This window comes from Loxodonta africana, chromosome 5 (genome assembly GCF_030014295.1).
Source record: "Loxodonta africana isolate mLoxAfr1 chromosome 5, mLoxAfr1.hap2, whole genome shotgun sequence".
NCBI classification, from domain to species: Eukaryota; Metazoa; Chordata; class Mammalia; order Proboscidea; family Elephantidae; genus Loxodonta; species Loxodonta africana.
In genome coordinates, this window is record NC_087346.1 from 109,003,296 (window position 1) to 109,020,457 (window position 17,162).

General features: G+C 39.4%; 1 protein-coding gene across 4 annotated transcripts in view; it reads right to left on the reverse strand.

Annotated features, from left to right (window-relative positions):
- ATP10D (ATPase phospholipid transporting 10D (putative)) overlaps nucleotides 1-17,162 on the reverse strand; it is a 165,284-nt gene that overhangs the window by 125,935 nt on the left and 22,187 nt on the right. Inside the window, exon 2 of one of the 4 annotated variants that reach the window (XM_064285858.1) lies at nucleotides 8,090-8,159. The exons of the other annotated variants lie outside the window; for them this stretch is intronic. The gene's annotated coding sequence lies outside the window, so the exon portion shown is untranslated. The remainder of the gene's footprint in view (nucleotides 1-8,089; nucleotides 8,160-17,162) is intronic. 4 annotated transcript variants of the gene reach the window in all.

A 17,162-nucleotide genomic window follows, 5' to 3' on the forward strand; every position in this document is an offset into this window, starting at 1 on the left:
TACAGTATCAATCTTTAGCACTAGTTTTGAGTTTGGTAATCATAAAAACCAAAAAAACCCACTGCCGTCGAGTCGATTCCGACTCATAGCAACCCTATAGGACAGAGTAGAACTGCCCCATAGAGTTTCCAAGGAGCACCTGGTAGATTCAAACTGCTGACCTTTTGGTTAGCAGCCATAGCACTTAACCACTATGCCACCAGGGTTTCCCTGGTAATCATAGCTACTCTTAAAATATGTTATCTGCAGTGAGAATAGCACAATTCTGAGATTTGGTTATTGACTTCTAATACCAAAAACCAAACCAAACCCATTGCTGTTGAGTTGATTCCGACTCATAGCGACCACATAGGACAGAGTTTCCAAGGAGTGGCTGGTGGATTTGAACTGCCAACCTTTTGGTTAGCAGCCCTAGCTCTTTACCACTATGCTACCAGATTTATTGAATTAATATCTTATTAGAGGTCATAACAATTTGGCTATTGACTTGTAATACCAAAAGCCAAACCAAACCCTAATAAACCAGCCACTCCTTGGAAACCACTGTGGGGCAGTTCTCCTCTGTCCTATAAAGTCGCTATGAGTCATAATTGACTCGACAGCAACGGGTAAGAACATAATAACATCTACCATTGTTTAGAGATGTGCCAAGTCTGTGCTGGAAATAAATATACATTAGCTATAATCCTTACAATGAAGTACATATTACTATCCCTACTTAATCATGAGGAAACTGAGGCTCACAGTGTTTGAGACAGTCACCCAACTGACACAGCTTGGTAAGTGGTTACCTGAGTCTTACCCAAATATCTCAAATGGGCTGAGAGCCTCTGCAGCTATTGCAGGGCTTTGCACAATGGGTAAAAGCACTTGAGCAATAATCTGGCAGAGGCACTAGCCTGTGGCAGCCCTCCAAGAAATGTGAGGGTTGAAGAGAAGGAATAGAAGAGAACTAGTACAAAAACTTTGAACTTAAGTCATTCAAGGGAAAAGAGTTCTAAAGGCATACTTCATTTGAAACAATAAGGTTAACAAATAAACTCAAATATTTGTATTAATTTAAAAGCATCCACTGTGTATTCAATAGAAAGCTCTTTACATGTATTTGAAATATGATTCAATACATAAAGTGATTTACTTTTAAATAAGAAATTTGCTTGCAACCCGACTCCAATATCCTCTAACCTTTGTTGTTGCTGATAGGTACTTTCCAGTTGATTCCTACTCATAGCAACCTTATGAACAACAGGATGAAACATTGCCTGGTCCTGTGCCATCCTTACAATTGTTGTTATGGTTGAGCCCATCATTGCAGCCACTGTGTCAAACCATCTTTTGCTGACCCTTGATGTCCTTCTCCAGGGACTGGTCCCTCCTGATAACATGTCCAAAGTACATGAGACGAAGTCAAATCATCCTTGCGTCCATGGGCCTTCTGGCTGTACTTCTTCCAAGACAGATTTGTTCATTCTTCTGGCAGTCCATGGACTATCCAATATTCTTCACCAACACCATAATTCAAAGGCATGAATTCTTCTTTGGTCTCCCTTATTCATTTTCTAGCTTTCACATGCATGAGGCAATTGAAAATATCATAGTCCTCAAAGTGACATCTTTGCTGTTTAACACTTAAAGAGGTCTTTTGCAGCAGATTTGTTTGATTTCTTGACTGCTGCTTCCATGGGCATTGACTGTGGCTCTAAGTAAAATGGGGTCCTTGACAACCCCCTAACCCTAAAGTGACTTATAAGCAATTGGCCCCACCATCTTTTCACTGTCCCTCATTCCTGCGTACCCTCACTGCAACTTGGTTTAAATGGCATGTTCAGCACTGTAATCACTCTCTTGAATATATTCTCTCACTTCTTTCTTGGTAAAACCTTTACCCTGGTTATGTTCAAACTGGTTATATTTAAATCTCTGCATGTTCTTCCAATGCCTGCAGTTTGAAAGTGGCTGGAGAGAAGCATATAACATCACTGACAACTGTCACTTTCAATCCTTGATCATGAACCACAGGATGGCCATGAGTTGGCCGTGCATGTCAACTGTAATCATACTGCATTTCTAGTCTGTTCACTCCCACACTTTCCTGGATAATTGTTCCATACCTTTACCTCTCTCCTCTAACTGCCCATGTTTCCCTCCCATCTGCCTTTCAGCTGATGACCTTGCTTCTATTTTATAGAAAAATCAAAACATCAAAAGAGAATTTCCACAAGTTCCCTCCATGTAACTGTCCTCTAGCAGAGACCTTTCCCCCAAATTCCAGACTCGTGCATCTGACTGCCAACTTGACAGTCCATCTCCCAACAGCCACTTCAAATGTAACATGTGCAAAACGTAGCTCCTTATATTACTTCAAAACCTGTTTCCCCCACAGATTAGCCCTTTCAGGAAATGGCAACTCCATTCCTCCTAGATTAGGCCAAAAGCCTTGGAGTTGTCCTTGGGTCCTGTCTTTCTCTTACAACCCACATTCAATCAGTCAGAAAATTCTGTTGAAATATATCCAGAATCTCACTCCTTCACAACACCCCCACCACTATCACCCTAGTTCTGTTAAAACATAAGTTAGATAATGACATTTTCACAACTTCAAATCCTTTAAAGGCTGCCATAATAATAATCACAGTAATAGCCTCTAATGCCCCACATGATCTGCTTTCCCAGGCCCTCTCTGGCCTCTTATTACTTCTTCCTCCTACACAGCCTTGCTCCAGCAATCTCTACACTCCTGGCCTACTTCATTTTTCTTAGAATTCTCCTGTCACTTTGCAGCAGTATGTAATTTACTTTTGTATTTTCTGTCTTGTCAGTCTTACCCCTCCATATTGGATTTCTCTCTTATTTGTTCACTGATGTATCCTAAGCCTAGAACAGTACCAAGAACAGAGCAAACATTCCATGAACACTTGTGGAGTGAACGTGTGAATTAATGAATAAAATAGCACCCCTTTTGTATGCAGTAAAGGCTAGAATACCTGTAACAATTGTATACATGCTGACTCTAGAAGTGATATAATTAGTTCAGGTATTTTGTGATATCTCCTACAGCTTTTATTGTGCATGCTACGGTTATTATATATTAAAAAAAACCTGTTGCCATGGAGTCGATTCTGACTCACAGCGACCCTACAGGACAGAGTAGAACTGCCCCATACAGTTAACAAGGAGCGCCTGCTGGATTCAAACTGCCGAGCTTTTTGGTTAACAGCCGTAGCACTTAACCACTATGCCACCAGGGTTTCCATGGCTATTATAGATCACATTAAAATCTGCAACATGTAACCCTAAAATGGACACTAATGAAACTCTGCAACAGGAAGACACTGAAAAAAGGAAATAAAAGTAGAGGCTATTTTTAAAAAAATAGCTGAGGTATGTGAATGTCATTGTTCTAAAACTCTCATGGAGGAAGGTCTTCTGAGTGTAAGGGGGAGGGGGAGAGCTTGCACTTGGGGAGAGGAAGAGGCAGGGGGATGGTGACATTCCTCAATAAGATGGTCCCCACATACTTAAACTTTAAGCCAAGGAAATGATCTTTATAGGGGTCTTTGATTTGATAAAGCCCTTAACTTGATAAGATCTCTAACTTGGTAATTAAACCTTAAGCCAAGGAAATAGTCTTCATATGGGGGTCTTGTCCTGGCTTTTAAATGTTAATAGAGACAGATCAAGAGAAAAAGGAGTATAAAACCCTAAGAAAATGACTATCAGGGCACTCAGATTCTTTCTCTACCTGAGTAGCCCGCTTGACGCTTCCTAGTCAAGTACACTTTTACTACTAACCCTCTGCTTGCTAATAAACCCCTGCTTGCTTGGCACTATTTGTCTCAGTGTTTGAATTCTTTCCTACACCAAAGGCAAGAACTGAGCCATTCTCCGGTAACATAAGTAACCCATTTTTTTCAGACAGCTTAAAGTTTATTGCTTTACATAACAAAACAATTTTATCTGGAGTGGAAATCATTACATAATGTGCAATAAATTTTCTTATATTTGACACAGCATTTTAAATAAATGTTCTTCTCTGACAATTCAGCACCAGAGCTCTGAACACCAATTACTGCAAAGGGCTCTATAAACTGATGCCTTCAGGGCATTCAGATGCTCGTTCATAAGATTTCCTTCTAGTAGTTGAAGACCTCCTTGTTCTGAATGCTCATGCCTGATTTTATATGATTCCCACCGTCATCAAGTGTCAAAATATCTGCCCTTATCAAGGTTTACATCTCATATCCAACTATCTTAAAAAATTAATAAACATAAATAAATTGAATTAAAGACCTCAAGGGCCTTTAAAGAGTAGAATATAGCAATGTAACCACACATATTATTTTCACTGTTCAGAAATCTCTTTTCCTTGTTGTTGTTGTTGCTGCTACGTGCCACGGAACCACTTCTGACTCATAGTGAACCCATGTTCATACAACAGAACACTGCCTGGTCCTGCACCAGCCTCACAATCGTTGCTGTTTGAGTCCGTTGTTGCAGTCACTGTGTCAGTCCATCTCACTGAGGGTCTTCCTCTTTTTCACTGGCCCTCTACTTTACCGAGCACGATGCCCATCTCCAGAGACTGGTCATTCCTGATAACACATCCAAAGTACGTGAGATGAAGTCTTGCCATCCTCGCCTCTATGGAGCATTCTGGCTGTGCTTCCTCCAAGACAGATTTATTGGTTCTTCTGGCAGTCTGTGGTATATTCATTATTCTTCACCAACACCATAATTCAAATGCATTAATTCTTCTCTGGTTTTCCTTATTTATTGCCCAGCTTTCACATATGAGGTGACCGAAAATACTATGGCTTGGGTCACAGGCACCTAAATCCTTTTTCTTATACATGTTTAACAAACAGGTATTGAAAGACTCCCATGTGCCAGCCAGGCTCTTTACCAGACTTGGAAACAAATGATGAAAAGTCCTGTGGAAATTCCATGGTTCCTCTAGGAATACACAGTCCAGTAGAGGGATTGGGTGTGAACTCATGAGATTTCCTCATTACTTGGAACACTTCAGAGATTAATTCCCATGAGGGGAACTTTGACACTTATGTGGCCACACTTCAGAGCAGCAAACACTAAGAGCATTAAAACACTAACCAATAAATAATACGAGTATGTTCTAAAATTCTGAAAAAACACTAATACCCAGATAAGTGCTCATTTTGAAAATTAGAGCCAGAATATCTTTTTTAACTAGCAGAGGAATGCAAATCTCCTGGTGTGCCATCTTTAGTCGTTCATACTAAAGATGGCAAACTCCAGCTCTATGTGATGAGCTGTGTGTGTGTGTAAAATATGAGAAACTGATAAGCACACTGGACTGTGATTCTAAAGATAAATGTTGAAATGATAAACGTTTTGTTACATATATATTCACCAAAACAAATAATATTAGAAAGATAAAGAATGGGGAATGAGCTATAAGTATTTGTTTAATATCTGCTTCCTCTATAAGGCCATCTTGTTCACCCTTTTAACCAGTAACTGGACAAGCTACGGCATGCTACAGCTGGTAATAAAAAAGGTCGGCAGTTCAAATCCACCAGCTGCTCCCTGGAAACCCTATGGGGCAGTTCTACTCTGTCCTATAGGGTCATTATTATTCAGAATCAACTAGACAGCAACAGGTTTGGTTTTCATTTGGACAATGCCTGACACATAGCAAGCACTCAATAAATATTTTTAAATTAACTAATGCAGTGAGGTAGGTCCTAATGATATACCCATGCTCCTAGGAATGAGTACTCTTCAATAAGGAAAATCTCCATAGGATAAAGGCCACACAGGTTATAAGTATGCGACAAATATTTGTTGAAGAAATGGGATCTTTTGCTAAGGGTCTTGTTGATCAATTACATCTTGACCCTTGAAATTCAAGATGGCCTAATGCCATTTCATGTTGGCCAGAGATAGAAATTTTATTTGTCCTTAGACTGTTGATGACTTAGATTGTATTAGATCAGCGGTCCTCAACTGGGAGCAGTTTTGCCACCTGGAGGAGATCTGGCAATATCTGGAGACGTTTTTGGTAGTCACAAGTTGGGAAGGAGGGGCTTTCTACCAGCATCTAATGAGTAAGAGGCCACAGATGGTGCTAAACATCCTACAACGCACAGGGCCGCCCCTCACAACGAGGAATTATCTAGTCCAAAGAATCAAGAACTAGGAAGCCATCACATTTTTCATGAGAGGTAAGCTACAGGGAAAGAGCAAGAACTTTGTGGTAGGACATTTCTGGATTTGCATCCTGGCTCTAACCACTCAGGCCCAGTGGTACTTCTTCCGAATCTCAGTTTCCCTACCAGGAAAATGAGGATACTAATAACTACAGGTTTATTGTGAGGATTTAATAAGAATACATGTAAGGTATCTGGCAAATAATAGATCAATAAATGGCGGCTTCATTCTTACTATTATGAGAGGACTTAAGTCATTTGATGCCAACATTTGTGCTGAAGGAAAAGCGTTTTAAAGATGATAAGTCTTCGCAAGTTAAACAGAAATAAAGAATTTTAAAGATGGAAAAAACTCTTATTCTATAACTAAATACTTCACTTTTATATACTAGCAAATTGAGATTCAGAGAGATTGACTTGTCCAAATTTACACAGCAAGCTAGTGGCACCTAACATAAAATAATCCAGCTGTTCCTACCATTTTATTACTCATGCAGATACTGGAGTAGTAAATTAATTCTTAAACTATGTCCTTATATATGAATGTGTCATAAACTAGTTCAGGCAATTTGAATACAAGAATATTATTACTGCTAAAATTTTTTACAAAGCATGTGTCGTGGACCGAATTGTGTCCCCCCAAAATGTACGTTAACTTGGTTAGGCCATGATTCCTAGTATTGTGTGGTTGTCCTCCATTTTGTGATTTTCCTATGTGTTATAAATCATAATATCTGTCTGTGGTTAAAGAGGATTAGGGTGGGATGTAACACCCTTACTAAGGTCACATCCCTGATTCAATGTAAAGGGAGTCTCCCTGGAGTATGGCCTGAACCACCTTTTATCTTACAAGAGATAAAAGGAAAGGGAAGCAAGCAGAGAGGGGCACCTCACACCACCAGGAAAGCTGCACTGGGAGCAGGGGGTGTCCTTTGGACCTGAGGTTCCTGCACTGAGATGCTCCCAGACCAAGGGAAGACTGATAACAAGGACCTTCCTCCAGAGCCGACAGAGAAAGACTTCCCCTGGAGCCGATGCCCTGAATTTGGACTTATACCCTTCTGGACTGTGAGAGAATAAACTTCTCTTTGTTAAAGCCATCCACTTGTGGTATTTCTGTCATAGCAGCACTAGATGACTAAGAGAGAATTCTTAGACTATAAAATAACTAGAATTTATTGAGCTTTGTAAAATGTCTTAAAATTTTCACAGTCTATTAGAGCTAATGTGTAGGATCTGCCCTACAGTTTTGGTGACATTCTCACTAGTCATATTATCACACAAATAATCTATATCTTTAATTACTATATTTTATAAAAGTAACATTAGAAATTATTCATTTCTAGTTTAAATATTTACAAGAAGAGCATACTTGAGAAAAGGACATGAATACACCAGGAGTCGACAAACTGCAAATAAAAAGGAAAAAAATATTTTTCTCCACTAGTAACCTAAGAAAAGTAACTAAGGCAGAGTTAGCATTTTTTGCCTCTGAATATAGCAAAGGATTTCTTTATTCATAATGTTCAAGGAACATAGGCATTCATATAGGCTGTACAGAGTCTACTTTAATTTTTTTTTTTTTTTGGAGCCACAAGGTAATGAGCTTTGTAAATATTTATCCTCTTCAACTCTGAGTAGAAAGATACTCAATTCAGCATTGGAAAGGTCATTAGCCCAATGGTCCAAAATAGGGAAATGATTAAATTGTGGTATGTCTAAATAGAGATAGAATGCAGCCAATAAAAATGATGTTTAAAAGAATTTTAACAAATGAATAAGAAAATATTTAAAGTTCATTAGGTTTTAAAGTATGACTTTGACTTGTATATAAGCATGATCTCAACTGAGAATATACCATATTTTTATGCAAATAATGCACAGCTTCTATGTTTACTTACCAACCACTCCCTTCCCCCATGACGTATTTTCATAAGCGCTGCTATGTCAATTTCTTTTTATAACGTGTTGCTGTAAAAAAAAATTAACACAGTGTGCCTACGAAAATATCTCACAGAGAGGGAGGGAGTGGTTGGCAAACTAGCGTATAAGGCGTGTGTTATTTGTGTAAAAATATGATATATAGATATAGAAAAATTTTAAATATTTTTTAAAACATTGGTTATTTTGAGGTAGTATATTAATAGCTTATTTTTATTCTTAAAACTGTCTGTGTCCATGACCATAAATATTTCTTTTATAATCAGAAAACAGATCTTCATTTTAATTTAAAAAAATCCAAAACTCTAATCCCACAAGATCTACTCAACTTTAGATAATCATGGGGCCTTATTTATGAGGGAGAAAAGCATACACAGAAGCTAATGTGTTGTTTCTACATTTAGGATGCAGAAAAAAAGATGCAATCCTTCTCTCCATCCATCCATCCATCCATCCATCCATCCATCCATCCATCCATCCATCCATCCATCCATCCATCCATCCATTCCTCTCTCCTCCCTTCCTTCTTTCCTTTCTTTCTTTCAAAACAATTTCAAAAAATGCAAAATAAGTATGCTGTCTCAACACTGAAAAAGAATGTCCACATCTAAATCCATGAGCAGCATGTATACATACTAATAACAACACCTGATGTTATGTTAAGGAAAACAAACAAAATAGAATTTAGTATATAAGGTGTACCATAAAGGCAAATACACAAGTCTCTACCAAGAAGGCCTGCATGTAACTATAAATGTTGTAGAGCCAATTAAAGCATTCAGCTCTCTTTTGGTCAAAAGACAATTACCAAAAGATATCTCACAGATACAGCTGGTTAAATTTTAAGAGCTAGCTTACTTAAATGCCCAGATAGTTTTTGGAGACTGTTTTCTCTATGAAAATTAGTTGTGAAATTGGATTTAAATAATATTCTGCAAAAAAAGTTTAAATAATTGTTGCAGTAAAACATTTTAATACTTATAGAGGACATACACATTTCCTAGATATCAAAGTAATTTCAAAATCTCAAAAAGAAGTCTTATGCTTTTCAAGTATTACTTTCACTGCTCTTTACATCGGAAATTCAAGTCAGTGGGGGGAAAAACCTGTAGGTCAGAAGATTTTCAATTCCTATGTACGCTATCCAAAAATTCTTTGTGCTGATCCCTAATATCTTCCTGACATAGCCAATCTACCATACCTGAAATGATCACAGAATTATATTCATCATGTGGGCCCAGTAAGACAAAGGCAGCTTGGCAAACAAAATTTCCAGCAAAAAACGAGGGACTTAAACTCACGCGATTAAATCAAAAGTATATCAAAAGAATACAGTCTATGTTACATACAGATGTACTATGAAAATACTTTTATGCTGGGACTCTACTTTGTTGTTATTATTAGGTACCATCAACTTGGTTCCAACTCATAGCAACCCTATGTACAACAGAACAAAACATTGCCTGGTCCCGTGCCATCCTCAAAATCACTGCTATGTTTGAGCCCATTGTTGCAGCCACTGTGTCAATCCAACTCCTTGAGGGGCTTCCTCTTTTTCACTGACATTTTACTTTACTAAGAATAATGTCCTCCTTCTCCAGCAAGTGCTCATGCCCGATAACATGTCCAAAGTGTATAAGAAAAAGTCTCTCCATTCCCCCATCTAAGGTGCACTCTGGCTGTACTTCTTCCAAGACAGATTTGTAAGTTCTTCTGGCAATCCATGGTATATTCAATACTCTCCACCAACACCATAATTCAAAGGCATCAATTCTTCGGTTTTCCTGATTCATTGTCCAGCTTTCATATGCATATGAGACCACTGAAAATACCATGGCTTGGGTCAGGTGCACCTTATTCTTCAAAGTGACATCTTTGATGTTAACACTATAAAAAGATCTTTTGCAGCAGATTTGCCTGATGCAATCTGTCATTTTATTTCTTGACTGCTACTTCCACGGGTGTTGATTATGGATCCAAGTAAAATGAAATCTTGACAACTTCAACCTTTTTCCCATTTATCATAATGTTGCTTATTGATCCAGTTGTGAGGATTTTAGTTTTCTTTATGTTGAGATGCAATCCATACTGAAGGCTGTAGTCTTTGGTCTTCATCAGTAACTGTTCCAAGTCCTCCTCACTTGCAGCAAGCAAAATTGAATCATCTGCACACAGGCTGTTAATAAGTCTTCCTCCAATCCTGATGCTCTGTTCTTCATATAGTCCAGCTTCTCGGATTATTTGATCGGCATACAGACTGAGTAAGTATGGTAAAAGGATACAACACTAACACATACCTTTCCTGATTTTAAGCCATCCAGTATTCCCTTGTTCTGTTCCAATGACTCCCTCTTGATCTATGTACAGGTTCCTCATGAGCACAGCTGAGTGTTCTGGAATTCTCATTCTTCACAACGTTATCCACAATGTGTTATGATCCACACAGTCAAATGCCATTACATAGTCAATAACACACAGGTAAACATCTTTCTGCCATTCTCTGGTTTCAGCCAAGATTCATTTGACATCAGCAATGATAACCCCTGTTCCATGTCCTCTTCTGAATCCAGCTTGAATTTCTGGCAGTTCCCTGTAGATGTACTGCTACAACAGGTTTTGAATTATCTTCTGCAAAATTTCACTTGTTTGTGATATTAATTGTTCAATAATTTCCACAGCCCGTTGGATCACCTTTCTTTGGAATAGGCAAATTATAGATCTCTTCCAGTCAGTTGGCCAGGTAGCTGTCTTCTAGGTTTTTTGGCATAGACAAGTGAGCACATCCAGCACTGCATTTGTTTATTTTGGCTCTTGTGGACTGGTTTACCTAACTTTGGGGTTAATTCATTATAACTCGGAGTCCCAGGGTAGTGGAAAAAATTAAAACACTGAACTGCTAACTGAAAGGTTGGAGGTTCAAGTCCTGGTGATCTACTTCTGAAAAATCAGCCATTGAAAACTGCATGGTGCACAGTTCTATTCTGACATGAATGGGGTCACCATGAGCTGGAGTGGACTTGAGGGCAACCGATTTAATTCCAACTTTATACATCACAGTAGGACTCTGTACTCTTTTTCCCTGCCTCTACGAAGACATGTAGGATATCTGAAAAGAAATCCTGATTCTCTGAAAGGATTAATGCCTCCATCAGACTGAGCCCAGAACAACTAGATAGTACCCGGTTACCACCACTGACTGTTCTGGTGGCAGGGATCACAAATAGAGGGTCCCAGACAGAGTGGGAGAAAAAATATAGAACAAAATTCAAATTCACACATACAAAAAGAAAGACCAAGCTTGCTGGTCTTACAGACTGTAAAAACCCCAAGAGTATAGCCCCGGACACACTTTTAACTCAGAACTGAAGTCACCCCTGAGGTTCACCCTTTAGCTGAAGATTAGATAGGTCTACAGGACTAGCAGTAACACATGCAACGGTCAGACTTCATAGTTCAATAATGTATACGAGACTAATGGGCACATCAGCCCAAAAGCAAAGACGAGAAGGTAGGATGGGACAGGAAAACGAGATGAATGGAAACAGGGAAACTGGGGTGGAGAAGGGGAATGTTGACACATCACGGCAACCAATGTCACAAAACAATTTGTGTATTATTAACTGTTTAATGAGAAACTAAATTACTCTGTAAACTTTCACCATATCAAAATTAAAAAAAAAAAGAAAACCTGATTCCCTAGGCACGAACTCCCTACTGACAGTCATAAGGATTCATACTTGCTTCTTTTAATCATCCTCCAAAAAATATACCCAAGTTCAAAGAATGGGGACGGAAAATGTCCCCCTTTCTTTCCCTTTTGAAACACTTCTAGCTTAATTTTGTTTTTAAAAGAAATTTGTTATCAGGGGGCAAAAAATGACATGACACCAATTAAGACAAATCTGGAAGTACTGAGAATTATATTTTTGGACAGTTTTGTACATTTTGTTTCTTAAATTGATGGCTTTTGCAGTCAACCAGTAAACACAGGTATTTGAAATGGCATACAACAAAGTCAATGGACTTGTCATTTAAAGGTGGCATAGTGGTTAAGGGTGAGTCGGAATCGACTCAACGGCACTGGGTTTTGTTTTTTTTTTTTTTCTGCTAACCAAAAGGTCAGCAGTTCGAATCCACCAGATGCTCCTTGGAAACCCTATGGGGGCAGTTCTACTCTGTCCTATAGGGTCAGAATGAGTGGAAATCAGCTCGAAGGCAATGGAGTTTTTTTTTTTTTTTTTTGGCTTAAGCACCTTCCTGCCAAGCCCAGTGAATATGCAGGCTCACTCACCTAAGGATTTTACTCTGTGTCCTCAAACTTTACAACAGATCAGAATCACCTGGAAAGCTTGTTCAAACACAGATCGTGCACCCTCAAACCCCCAACCCCTGCCCCAGACACCAGTTTCTGGCTCAGTAGGTCTGCAATGAGGCCTGATAACTTGCATTCCTAACAAGTTCACAGAAACCCTGGTGGCATAGTGGTTAAAAGCTATGGCTTCTAACCAAAAGGATGGCAGTTCGAATCCAGCAGGCGCTCCTTGGAAACTCTATGGGGAAGTTCTATTCTGTCCTATAGGGTCACTATGAGTTGGAATCGACTCAATGGCAAATTTTTTTTTTTTTAACAAGTTCACAGGTGATACTGATACTCTTGGCCTGGGGACAACACTTTGAGGACTAGTAAACTAGGCAATTCTAATTTGCTCTGGAAAGACAAGTTTTTAATTTATGAATATATTTTACTCATGAATTCACTGTCACATGTTATGTAGCTAATCATTTGCCATTTAAATGAGTGTATTATTATTTAAATAATAGTGAAATTATTTTACACACACGAGAAGTAAGGAAATTAATTTCAGTATGAATAACCATAGAATTAAAAAATAATAGTAATAAGGCAGAAGAAAACAATATGTTTAAAAGAACAAGGAATGACAAGAGAAAAAACAATGGATAGTGAAATGTAATTATTTGTAGCCAAAATGGAAAAAAATTTAGCCACTAAAAGACTATATGTACTTATAAGCCTAAAATATAAAATCAATACATTACATAAAACCACCACTTGTCTGTCAGTTTGTGCTACTGTGATGGCTTGTATGTTGTGTGATGCTGGAAGCTATGCCACGAGTATTTCAAATACCAGCAGGGTCACCCTTGTTGAACAGGTTTCAGCAGAGCTTCAGATTAAAACCAACTAGGAGGAAGGACCTGGCAATCTGCTTCAGTAAAATAAATTGGCCAGTAAAAACTGTACGGACAGCAGTGGACATTGATATAGCGCCTGAAGATGAGCCCCTCAGGTTGGAAGGCACTCAAAATACGGCTGGGGAAGAGCTGCCTCCTCAAAGTAGAGTCGACCTTAATGACATGAATGGAGTCAAGGTTTTGGACCTTCATTTGCTGATGTGGCATGACTCAAAATGTGAAGAGACAACTGCAAACATCCGTTAATAATTAGAACATGGAACGTACACAGTATGAATTTAGGAAAATTTGAACTCGTCAAAAATGAAATGAAACACTTGAATATCGATATCCTAGGTATTAGTAAGCTGAAATGAACTGGATTGGCCATTTTGATTTACTATGCCAGGGATGATAAATTGAAGACGAACAACATCACATTTATCATCAGAAAGAATACTGTGAGATCTATCCTGAAGTATAAGGCTATCACTGATAGGATATCCTCATGCCTACAAAAAGACCAGGTAATACAATTATTATTCAAATTTATGCACCAACCACTAAGGCCAAAGATGAAGAAATTGAAGATTTTTACCAACTTCTGTAGTCTGAAATTGATTAAACATGTGATCAAGATACAGTGATAATTACTGGCAATTACAACGTGAAAGCTCGAAGCAAAGAAGCAAGGTTAGTAGTAGGAAAATATGACCTTGGTGATAAAAATGACACCAGAGATTGCATGATGGAAATTTGGAAGAAAATGACCTATTTATTGGAAATACCATTTTTCAACAACATACATGACAACTATACATGTGGACCTCATCGGATGGGATATACAAGAACCAAATCGACTATATCTGTGGAAAGAGATGATACAGAAGCTCAATGTCATCAGTGAGGACATGGCCAGTTCTGTTAACCCAGAACTGAAACCATTCCTGAAGCCAACTGCTCAGACAAAGATTAGACTAGACTATAAAGGAAATCCTGGTGGCATAGTGGTTAAAGAGCTATGGCTGCTAACCAAAAGGTTGCCAGTGCAAATCTACCAGGTGCTCCTTGGAAACCCTGTGGGGCGGTCCTACTCTGTCCTATATGGTCGCTACGAGTCACAATTGACAGCAACGTGTTTATAAGACATAAAATGATACTCTGAAGGGTGTGCTTCTTAGTTCAAGATACACGAGACTAAACTGGTAGCTCCTGTCCAGAGGCAAGATGAGAAGGCAGAAAGGGATAGGAGCTGGTTGAACAGACAAATCCAGGATGGAAAGACAGAGCATGCTGTCACCTTATACGGATAGCAACTAGGGTTACATAACAGTGGGTGTATAAATTTTAGTATAAGAAACTAACTTGAGCAGTAAACTTTCACCTAAAGCACACACACACACACACACACACACACACACAAAAAAGGCCTGTGGTCAACTGCAGAACAGGCCAGCAACTACTCATTTGCAAGTTCGAGTTGAAGCTGAAGAAAATTAAAACACGTCTGGATCTTAGCAAATTATGGATAACACAAGGCACGAGGGCCGAGAAGCCAAGAAACCAGGAAGCAGAAGCTAAAGAGACAGGAAACACAGGAAGCTGAGCTGGCTCAGTCTCAAAAGGTATGGCCTGGACCTCTGGTGTTTCTAAGGGTGGAGTCGCCACTCAGATGGGCTAGGAGAATGGCGTGCCTAAAGCCGAGGGAGCAGAGTTGCTGTCCCAGTGGGCCTGGAAGGCGTAGCTGAAGCCCAGGGCTGAGGGGACTCCGCTCAGAATCTGGAGAGTGTGGCCAATATCCGGAGTCTGGAGGGCAGGGCCGTTGTATGAATTGTCTCAGAGAACAGTAGATTATTTTCAAAGCCTTGAGGGCTAATGTAATGTGTTCTGCTGACTTGCTTGGTGCCTGTTATGCCTTCTTTCCGTCCAATTTCTCCCATTTGTAATGAACATATCTAGCTTGTGCCTGTTCTGCCATTGTATCCTTGGAAGCCGATAGCTTGTATTCTAGATTTCATACATAAAGAGGGATTTTTGGATTTTGGACTTGGAATTAAGACTTTTGCTATGATATGATGGGATGAATATGCTGATTTTTGAGGGGTCAAAGGGTGGAATGTCGTGGATTGAATTATGTCCCCCCAAAATGTGTGTATTAACTTGTTAGGCCATGATTCCCAGTATTCTATGGTTGTCCTCCATTTTGTGATTGTAATTTTATGTTAAAGAGAATTACGGTGGGATTGGAACACCCTTACCAGGTCACACCCCTGACCCAATGTTTTCCTGGGATGTGGCCTGCATCACCTTTTATCTCTCAAGAAATAAAAGGAAAGGGAAGCCAGCAGAGAGTTGGGGACCTCATGCCACCAAGAAATCAGCACCAGGAGCAGAGTGTGTCCTCTGGACCTGGGGTCCCTGCGCTTGAGAAGCTCTTTGACCAGGGGAAGGCTGATGACAAAGAATCTTCCTCCAGGGCCAACAGAGAGAGAAAGCCATTCCCTGGAGCTGACACCCTGAATTTAGACTTGTAACCTACTAGGCTGTGAGAGAATAAATTTCTCTTTGTTAAAGCCATCCACTTGTGGTATTCCTGTTACAGGAACTCTAGATGACTAAGAAAATTGCAAAGAATGGAAATTTCAGAACATTTAATTTGTTCAGGCAGAACCCATACATAGGCCAACAGGAAGTCATTCGAACAGAAGAAGGGGATACTATGTGGTTCAAAAGCAGTAGTGTGTCAGGGTTGTACACTTTCACCATACTTATTCAAACTGTTTGCTGAGCAAATAATCCAAGAAGCTGGACTATATGAAGAACAGGGCATCAGGACTGGAGGAAGACTCATTAACAACCTGTGTTATGCAAATGATACAACGTCGCTTGCTGAAAATGAAGAGGACTTGAAGCACTTACCGATGAAGATCAAAGACTACAGCCTTCAGTATGGGTTACACCTCAACATAAAGAAAACAAAAATCTTCACGACTGGGCTAATAAGCAACATCATGATAAACGGAGAAAATATGTAAGTCTTCCTAATATACTTCTTTGCTGCCACACTGGAGTTCCCCACTTCTCTCTTCCGTCTCTCGCCACCCTCCATTTTGGGAGACAAATTTGAAGTTACTGGTCCATGCCTGAACAAATTGGGAAAGAAAAACGGGCAGGCTTCATGGAAGAGAAAACTAGCTGCTATAGAATCGAATCTGACTGACGGCAACCCCATGTATGTCAGGGTAGAACTCTGCTTACTGAGTTTTCAATGGCTGATTTTTCTGAAGTAGATCACCAGGTCTTGGCACTTCTGGGCAGACTCCAACCTCCAAACTTTCAGCAGTTGAGTGCGCCAACCATTTGCACCACCCAAGACTCCCCTCATGGAAGACAGCACATTTTAAATGATCCTTTGGCAATGTCTAGAATCTTGACAGAAGATTGTTGATTTTAGAAAAAGTAGTAATATGAATAAAGGCAAGGAGTATGGAAAACCTTGTATCCATTCTAACAGCACTGAGTGGTTCATTTGGAGTTTCAAGTACAATTTAAGGAGTAACGGCAGTTTAAGATTGAGATTTAGGTTGCTAAGATGAAGAATTTATACTTAGTTTGAAGGAAATGGAGAGTCATCAAAAATATCTTAGAGAGGTGTGATATGAACAGGGCTGTATATTTAAAGGGCCTCCCTGGGTGGTGTAAACAGTTAAGCACTTGGCTACCAACGGAAAGGTTGGCAGTTAAGTTCCATCTTTCACTAAGAGGCACCTCAGAAGGAAAGTCTAGTGATCAATTTCTGAAAGATCACAGCCATTGAAAAGCCTATGAAGCATGGTTCTA